Below are 10,369 nucleotides of genomic sequence, written 5' to 3'. Positions count from 1 at the left end.
ATTCGTTAAGATCCTTTGGCAAAACCATACACCCGAAGAAGCCACGTGGGAACGAGAAGAAGAAATGCGCGAACATTACCCCGAGTTGTTCAGGTAACAATTTTGGGGACAAAATTTCTTTAAGGGGGGGAGATTGTAACACCCCACCTTTCCAAAACCCGAAAACTCTAAAACCCGAGAATAATATTCCCAACTCGAAAACCCTTAGGGAATATTATTACGTGATATTAATTATGTGAATTTAATTATGTTACTTACGTGAATAATTACATGCGCTATTATGTGTGCGAATTATATGATTTAAATTTCCGTAGATTAAAATACTATGGAATTTCGTGAATTACGTGGTTTATGTGAGTAATTGCGTATTCTTATTTATTTGATAAATTATTTGAAACTTGGTAAATTATGTGGAATATATATATGTATATACACACGTACATACATGCATGCATACGTATACATACATATATACTAGTACTTGCTCTATACATTTGAATATATATATATATATATATATATATATATATATATATATATATATATATATATATATATATATATATATATATATATATATATGCCCGAAATTGTGTGTGTGAGTGTGTGTGTCCGGATTGTGTGTGTGTGTGGTATTTATGCAAGTTGTGTTTATTTTAATAAATAATTAGTGAATAAGTGTGCATGTTTTTACACTTGGCACACCCTAATCATTTCATCTAAACTCACACTCAACATTCTCATTAGTGAGATGAAGAGACACTCTACTATTTTCTTCTTCCAACACCTAAACCCCCTACTTGTCTTCCTCTTCTCCTTCCACCGAAACAATCACCACCATCATCGGCCCTCCTCTCTCCACCTCACTTCCCATTTTCAAAGAAAACCCCAAAATTAAAATGAGAGTTCCTTATTTAACTCTTGCCTTGGACTACTCCAAGAACACCATCAAGACCACTTGCCTTCTTTCGGGAGATCACAACTCCTCCCTCCTTGAAGCTCACACCATTTCCTTCACAATCAAGGTGGCTTGGTTGGATTTCGGTGCTTGAAAGCTTCCCTCCCTTTCGGCTATTTTTCTTTCTTCGATTTTAAGGTAAGAAATTCGATTTCTTGCTGTAATTAAGAGACATCAATAGTATTGAAAAGATTTTCATGAAATTTTAAAAGATTGGGGAAGATTTCGAAAATTTAGGGCTTTTTGAAGAAAAATGGAAAAATGAGTGTTCTTGCTAAATTCTTGTTCTTGCATGCATCATCTATGTTGATAGTGGTTAGATACAGCATTTATTGGCCAAAAGCCTTAAAAATTTCAGATTTCAAAAAAAGGGTTTTCAAGAAAAAAATGGATTTTTAACTTTTTGTGGTTGCATGTGTAGATCTTCGAAAGTTTGGGCCAAATCTGCAATTTTTGTGAAGTCTGTCCGAAAAATGTTTTCAAAATTGTTTTCCAGCATTTATTGAACTAAAATTTCAGATTTAAAGAATTTTTGTAAGAAAAAGTGATTTTTGAAACTCTAGTAGGCTTGCATGTGTAGATCTAGAGATTTTGGGGTAAATTATGTAATTTCCGAAATTTCTGCATAAAGTGACTTTTCAACTTCATTTTCTGCATCTAGTAAAGTGGAATTTCAGATTTGTTAGTGGTTTTCATGAAAAAGTTGATTTTGAACTTCTAGTGTGGTTGCATGTGTAAATTTCGAAACTTTTGGGTCAAAACTGCAATTTCCGAAAAATCTTTCATTTTTAAAGTTTGGATCTTTTTTTTTCAGCAAGTATTAAATAGGAAAAAGTTTTATTTAACAAGTTTTTAAAGTGATTAGAGTTATATTAGAGTTTTGGATTTTTAAATTGAAAAAGGGATTTTTCCTAGTTTTATTTCAAGAAAATTCGAAACTTTGTAAAACTTTAAAATAATTTCAGAATCTGGAATTTGAGTCAGTTAGGAGTTCCAGGATTTAATTTGAGAAATTTTGGAATTAGTTTACTAATATTTCGAAATTTGGATAATGGGCATACCATTTAACATGTTTCGTGCTTTAATGTTATGTTCTTGATTTAATGGTGAAGAGTGCTGAATTTTGGTGTTTTGGTACTTTAATTACTGTTGGATGTGTTTAGTGGTTGTGAGAAATTGATTTGAATGGATTATTACCTAGATGTGGTAATAAGTCCATTAAATGAGAGGCAAAAAGGGGTAATTGTTCTTAAGTTTGCTTTGATGAATAATTAGTGGAGTTTAATGTGTTGAGTGCATGTGTGTGTGCTGAAAATGTGTGAATGTGTAAGTGCTGATTGTGCATGGTGTGTGTGCCGTGTGTGGTTGTGTGTTTATATGTGTGAATTTGGGATTTTTGCCCAAATCATAAATATGTGGTAAATTGTGGTATTTGTGTGATTTGTGGCACTTGATTGACATTTCTGATGTTATGTGTGGGTCATAAGCATAATTTCGAAAAGTTGCATAAAAATGATTTTTACTTGAAAGGTTAATGGAATATCGGGTAATAAACAACTCGGATATAGTGGGCCGGTATCCAACTAGGATGATGTGGTAGTGGTTTGATTCCACTTAGTGAAAACGGGCTCGTAACAGGTTTATTATCCGGTACAGAAATTAATCCTTCACGGATCCGATAAACCGAAAAATGTGTTTTTCATGATTTTCACAAAAAGAGCATTTTAGTCATTTTGCATAATTACGTGATCTTATTAAATGATGTGTTTTCGTGAGATGTGTGAATTGACCGATTGCCTTGTGTTGTTGTGCGAAACGTGGGTAAGAACGGGTATACAATAGTATATATTATATATAACGTATTTCCAAAGTTTGATAATACTCGGATTTCTTACTGAGCTTTATAGCTCATATAGATGTCTTTTAATTGCAGGTAGTAGTAATCCTCAACCGGAATGGATCGAGTAGTGGATCGAGGTCTTGCCCGGGGTTTTGGAAGACGTACGAGGACCTATGAACGATGCTAGACTTTTGGTTATTTTCTTTTGGTGGTGTAACCCTAAACCGTAATATTTCCCTTTCGTACTTTTGAACTCGTTTTTCATTATGAATCGTACTTATTCCCTACTTTAATATGTTGAGTTTCGTAAATTGCTATTTTCATTCCTTTGTTAGAAAACTTCGAATTATCCACCAAAATAACCTTTTCGAACTCTGATTTATTCTCGAATCGAAAAGAATGTTTAGTGAGAATGTAGCACTCGAATAAGAAACCTCCTTTCGAAACTTATTTCCAAACCAAGATTTATATTCGGCTAAATCAATTCAACAAAGTTTTCGAAAATGCAAAAGAGAACAAAGTTTTGATAATTGCATTTTCACCCCATTCCAACCTTTCCAAAATTACAAAGAGATCCTTGCTTCCGCTAGTTTAATAAATATTCCGATAAACCGGTTCGATTTATCGCCCGTCTAGAAGGGGGGTGCTATATATATATATATATATATATATATATATATATATATATATATATATATATATATATATATATATATATATATATATATATATATATATATATATATATATATGAAATATAAATTTGTTACCATGATTTCTGGCTGAAATCAAGGAAAATGAAATCAACCAAAATTTTCAAATTTTTTGGATCATTTAAATTGAAGATTTATTTATTTGAAGGATAGTGATATGTATAAGAAAAAAAAATGAAAATCTAAGCTATTTTAAAGGATATACGTGAATAATTATTACATAATTTTCTCATAAAAATAATATTAGGGTTTTTTTGCATAAGTTCCTGACCAATCATCTTTATTATTCTAGGTTCAGGGGCTATATCTCTTTCGCCAATAAATCTATCCCCTTAATATATATTATAATAAAGGAAAAAAATAATGTATATGACAAACTTACTCCTAACCCTTTACACCCAATTCTTAATTGTAACCCCAATTTAATCAATTTTGACCATAAAAAAATCCAATTTTGACTTTTTTTCTTTTTTTAACTTTTTTTTTCAGAAATTATTTTTTTGCCGTAGGTCTCCGGCGTTGACTTTTTCGATTTTTTTTACTCCCGCCGCTAAACGTTGACCGTAATTGTGCTGTCATTAACAGTAATTAAACCGTTAGTGACAGTAAATTAACGTAATTATGTTACTGTCGTTGACAGTAAAATAACTGTAAATACAATAATATTACTGTCAACCACATCAATATTATTATTTTTTGGGTTGTTTGTTTTGTTTGAGTTATTGACGGAGTAACGTAATAATATTATTGTCTATTATTGTAATATTAATGTAAACACAATAGTATTACTGTGGTTGACGTAATATTACTCTCAACCACAACAATACTAATTCTTTTGGTTTTTTATTATGTTTATCTTTATTGAACGGTCAACATGTTGATATGACTCTATTACACAATAATAATGACTTCTGTTGTGTTAATATTCGTGTGCTAGAGATTAATATAACAATATTATTGTGTTAAACTATAGTATAGTTAATTTTACTGTGTTTAACAGCAATATTGTTAATATTACTGTCAACCACAACAATATTGCTATATTAATCTCTAGCACACGAATTAACACAACAAAAGATATTTTAAAGAAAAAAAAAGGCAACGGCGGCGACAAACGAAATTGTCCATAAAATTGTGTTTTGGGTCAAAATTGAATAATTTGTGAAATTTGGGGTCAATGAGGTTAGACTAAATTAAAGGATGAAATTGGAGCATATTAAAATGTGAGGGGCTATTTTAGTCTTTTACAAACCTCTGGACCATGTGTGGATTTTTTTGTAAAATATTTTTTTTGTCTGGACCTCTTTATGAATAAGTACCCATGTGCTTATTTGTAAAATGGCCAACAATATTAAGTAAAATGGCAATTTTAGTGGGAAAAGATACGTAGATTTGGGGCCAAAAAATCTGGATACGTAACGAATTTTTTAAACTAGATTATATTAAATGAAATAAAATAATAAAAATATTTAATTAAATAAATAACAATTTATAACTATCAAATAAGCGGAAAAAATTTCTTAGGTTTTACCAGGAGCAATCTTACTTTTATTAATAAAGAGTGACGCGGAAAATAAAGTTAATTATATATACAATTTGTTTTTTATTTTTTAATTATTTTGACATCATGTAATTCGGACATAGCTCTCTCTTGTCGAAACTTCAAATGAAAAGATTACAATGCTACAATCCCGTAGTTTTCCTATACTTTGTGCTATGTGGAGGGCTAAGTGCATTTGCTATTGGGTCACGATTGAACCGGTCAACCGGGTTTTTTTTATTTATTTATATATTTATTTATTTATTTATGGGGTTTTTGTGCATAAGTCTCTCACCAACCATATTTATTATTCTAGGTTTATGGGCTATATCTCTTTCACCAATAACCACATCCCTTTAATATGTATTACAAATAAAGGAAATATTAATGTATATGACAAAATTACTCTCACCCCTTTACACCCAATTCTTCATTGTAACCTCAATTTAATCAATTTTGACCACAAAAATTCAATTTTGACTTTTTTTAAAAACTTTTTTCTTAAGAAATTATTTTTTTGCCGCCGGTTTTTGATTTTTTTTTTAGTTTTTTAGTTTCCGGCGTTTTTTGATTTTTTTAGTTTTTTTTTTCTGATCTGTTTTTTCCATCGCCAGTTTCCGGCGTTAACTTTTTCGAATTTTTTTTTCTGGTTTGTTTTCTCTGCCGCCTGTTTCCGGTGTTGACCGCCGGTTTCCGACGTTGATTTTTTTTAGTGAGTTTTTTTAATCCGTTGTTTACGCCCACCGGTAAACGTTGCCCGTAATTGTACTGTCACTGACAGTAAATTAACGTAATTATACTATCGTTGAGAGTGCATTAATGTAATTGTACCGTCATTGACAGTACTTTTATGTAATTGTACTGCGTTGACAGTACAATTTGAGTCAGCGACAATGTTATTATTTTTGGATTTTTTTTATGTAAAAATTTGTTTGATTTTTTGACAAGTCAACGTAATTATATTACTGTTGTTGACAGTAAAATAACTGTAAACACAATAATATTACTGTCAACCACATCAATATTATTATTTTTTGGGTTTTTGTTTTGTTTGAGTTGTTGACGGAGTAACGTAATAATATTATTGTCTACTATTGTAATATTACTGTAAACACAATAATATTATTGTGGTTGACGGTAATATTAGTGTTGTTACAGTAATATTACTGTCAAGCACAATAATGTTAATTATTTTGGCTTTTTATTATGTTTACCTTTGTTGAACGGTCAACATATTAATTTTAGTCTATTACACAATAATAATGACTTTGTTGTGTTAATATGTGCTAGAGATTAATATAACAATATTATTGTGTTCAACTGTAATATAGTTAATTTTACTGTGTTTAACAGTAATATAATTAATATTACTGTCAACCACAACAATATTGTTGTTTAAACGGTGGGGGAAGCAAAAAAATCAGGAAGAGGAAAAAAATAATTCAAAAAGTCAACACCGACGACCGGCGGAAAAATTAGAAAGAAAAAAAAAGTGTAGCACCCCCCTTAAAGAACGGGCGATAAATCGAACTGGTTTATCGGAATCTTTATTAAACTAGCGGAAGCAAAGGATCTCTTTGTAATTTTTGAAACGTTGGGATGGGGTGAAAATGCAATTATCGAAACTTTGTTCTTTTGGGTATTGAAGGCTTTGCATTTTCGAAAACTTTATTGAATTGATTTAGCCGAATATAAATCTTGGTTTGGAAATAAGTTTCGAAAGGAGGTTTCTTATTCGAGTGCTACATTCTCACTAAACATTCTTTTCGGTTCGAGAATAAATCAGAGTTCGAAAAGGTTATTTTGGTGAATAATTCGAAGTTTTCTAAAGAAGGCATGAAAATAGCAATTTACGAAACTCAACATATTAAAGTAGGAAATAAGTACGATTCATAATGAAAAACGAGTTCAAAAGTACGAAAGGGAAATATTACGGTTTTAGGGTTACACCACCAAAAGAAAATAACCAAAAGTCTAGCATCGTTCATAGGTCCTCGTACGTCTTCCAAAATCCCGGGCAAGACCTCGATCCACTACTCGATCCATCCCGGTTGAGGATTACTACTACCTGCAATTAAAAGACATCTATATGAGCTATAAAGCTCAGTAAGAAATCCGAGTATTATCAAACTTTGGAAATACGTTATATATAATATATAATATTGTATACCCGTTCTTACCCACGTTTCGCACAACAACACGAGACAATCGGTCAAATCACATATCTCACGAAAACACATCATTCAACAAGATCACGTAATTATGCAAAATGACTAGAATGCCCTTTGTGTGAAAATCATGAAAACACATTTTTCGGCTTATCGGATCCGTGAAAGATTAATTTCTGTACCGGATAATAAACCTGTTACGAGCCCGTTTTCACTAAGTGGAATCAAACCACTACCACATCATCCTAGTTGGATACCGGCCCACTATATCCGAGTTGTTTATTACCCGATATTCCATTAACCTTTCAAATAAAATCATTTTTATGCAACTTTTCGAAATTATGCTTATGACCCACACATAACATCACAAATGTCAATCAAGTGTCACAAATCACACAAATACCACAATTTACCACATATTTATGATTTGAGCAACAATCCCAATTTCACACACATAAACACACAATCACCCACGGCACACACCATGCACAATCAGCACCCACATATTCACACATTTTCAGCACACACACATGCACACTCAACCCATTAAACATTACTAATTATTCATCAAAGCAAGCTTAAGAACAAATACCCCTTTTTACCTTTCGTTTAATGGACTCATTACCACATCTAGGTAATAATCCACTCCAATCAATTTCTCACAACCATTAAACACATCCAATCAGTAATTAAAGTACCAAAATACTAAAATTCATCACTCATCACCATTAAATCAAGGACATAAACATTAAAGCACAAAATATGTTAAATAGTATGCAAATTGTCCTAATTTCGAAATATTAGCAAACTAATTCCAAAATTTCTCAAATTAAATCCTAGAACTCCTACTGACTCAAATTCCAAAATTCTGAAATTATTTTTATGTTTTACAAAGTTTCGAATTTTCTTGAAATAAAAACTAGGAAAATCCCCTTTTCAATTTAAAAATCCAAAACTCTAATATAACTCTAATTAATTTAAAAACTTGTTAAATAAAACTTTTTCCTATCTAATACTTGCTGAAAAAACAGATCCAAACTTTAAAAATGAGAGATTTTTTCAGAAATTGTAGTTTTGACCCAAAAGTTTCGAAATTTACACATGCAACCACACTAGAAGTTCAAAATCAACTTTTTCATGAAAACCCCTAACAAATCTGAAATTCCACTTTACTAGATGTAGAAAATGAAATTGAAAAGTCACTTTATGCAGAAATTTCGGAAATTACATATTTTACCCCAAAATCTCTAAATCTACACATGCAAGCCTACTAAAATTTCAAAATCAACTTTTTCTTACAAAAATTCTTTAAATCCGAAATTTTAGTTCAATAAATGCTGGAAAACAATTTTGAAAACATTTTTCAGACAAACTTTACAAAAATTACAGATTTGGCCCAAACTTTCGAAGATCTACACATGCAACCACAAAAAGTTAAAAATCTCATTTTCTTGAAAATCCCTTTTTGAAATCCGAAATTTTTTTATGCTTTTGGCCAATAAAAGATGTAGCTAACCACTATCAACCTAGATGATGCATGCAAGAACAAGAAATTGGCAAGAAACACTAAATTTCCATTTTTCTTCAAAAAACCCCTAATTTTTCGAAATCTTTCCCAATCTTTTAGAAACTTTGAAAATTCTTTTAATACTATTGATGCCATTTAATTGCAGCAAGAAATCGAAATTTCTTACCTTAAAATCGAAGAAAGAAAATATGACCGAAGGGGAGAGGGAGGCTTTCAAGCACCGAAGTTCAACCAAGCCACCTTGATTGTGAAGGAAATGGTGTGAGCTTCAAGGAGGGAGGAGTTGTGATCTCCCGTAAGGAGGCAAGTGGTTTTGATGGTGTTTTTGGAGTAATCTATAGCAAGGGTTAAATAAGGAACCTTCATTTTATTTTGGGGTTTTCTTTGAAAATGAGAAATGAGGTCGAGAGAGGGGGGCCGATGATGGTGGTGATGGTTTCGGTGGAAGGAGAAGAGGAAGACAAGTAGGGGGTTTAGGTGTTGGAAGAAGAAAGATTAAGGGTGTCTCTTCATCTAACTAATGAGAGTGTTGAGTGTGAGTTTAGGTAAAATGATTAGGGTGTGCCAAGTGTAAAAACATGCACACTTATTCACTAATTATTTATTAATATAATGACAACTTGCATAAACACTACACACACACACCATCCGAACACACACACACATTTTCGGATATATATATATATATATATTCAAATGTATAATACAAACATTAGTATATATGTATGTATACGTATGCATGCATGTATGTACGAGTATATATATATATATATATATATATATATATATATATATATATATATATATATATATATATATATATATATATATATATATATATATATATATATATATATATATATATATATATGTATATATGTATACCATTCACATAATTTACCAAGTTTCAAATAATTTATCAAATAAATAAGAATACGCAATTATTCACATAAACCACGAAATTCACGAAATTTCATAGTGTTTCAATTTACGGGAATTTAAATCATATAAGTCGCACACATAAAAGCGTACGTAATTATTCACGTAAGAAGCATAATTAAAATTCACGTAATGCATATAATCACGTAATAATATTTCCTAAGGGTTTTCGAGTTAGGAATATTAATCTCGGGTTTTAAGGTTTTCGGGTTTTGGAAAGGTGGGGTGTTACAATCTCCCCCCCTTAAAGAAATTGTGTCCCCAAAATTGTTACCTGAACAACTCGGGGTAACGTTCGCGCATTTCTTCTTCTCGTTCCCACGTGGCTTCTTCGGGCGTATGGTTTTGCCAAAGGATTTTGACAAATTTAAGGTCTCGGTTTCGAAGGGTTTTGGTTTTGAAATCGAGTATTTGGGAAGGTTTCTCTTCGTAGGATAGGTTAGGGCTTAGTTCGACCGGTTCGGTTTTCAATATGTGGTCGGGGCTGCGAATGTATTTTCGAAGCATCGAAACGTGAAAGACATTGTGAAAATTGGATAAGTTGGGCGGTAAGGCGAGTCGGTAGGCACGAGTACCAACTTTGTCGAGAACTTCGAATGGGCCAATAAATCGCGGTGCTAATTTTCCCTTTTTCCCAATTCGCATAATTCCTTTGAAAGGCGCCACTTTTAAGAATACGGAGT

At 31.6% G+C, this 10,369-nt stretch overlaps 1 long non-coding RNA gene across 1 annotated transcript; it reads right to left on the bottom strand.

Moving 5' to 3' along the window:
• Positions 1–6,966: 6,966 nt before the first annotated feature.
• On the bottom strand, positions 6,967–9,061 carry LOC148772711 (uncharacterized). The gene is made up of 2 exons (XR_016031594.1): positions 8,914–9,061; positions 6,967–7,119 (listed from the first exon to the last, which is right to left on the bottom strand). It is a non-coding gene; the product is annotated as an uncharacterized LOC148772711 (long non-coding RNA).
• Between the last annotated feature and the right edge of the window lie 1,308 nt (positions 9,062–10,369).

Source organism: Erythranthe guttata, chromosome 1 (assembly GCF_056151865.1).
Source record: "Erythranthe guttata isolate IM_541 chromosome 1, IM_541, whole genome shotgun sequence".
NCBI classification, from domain to species: domain Eukaryota; kingdom Viridiplantae; phylum Streptophyta; class Magnoliopsida; order Lamiales; family Phrymaceae; genus Erythranthe; species Erythranthe guttata.
The sequence above is the reverse complement of the archived record's forward strand: the minus strand, read 5'-3'. Positions and strand labels throughout refer to the sequence as shown.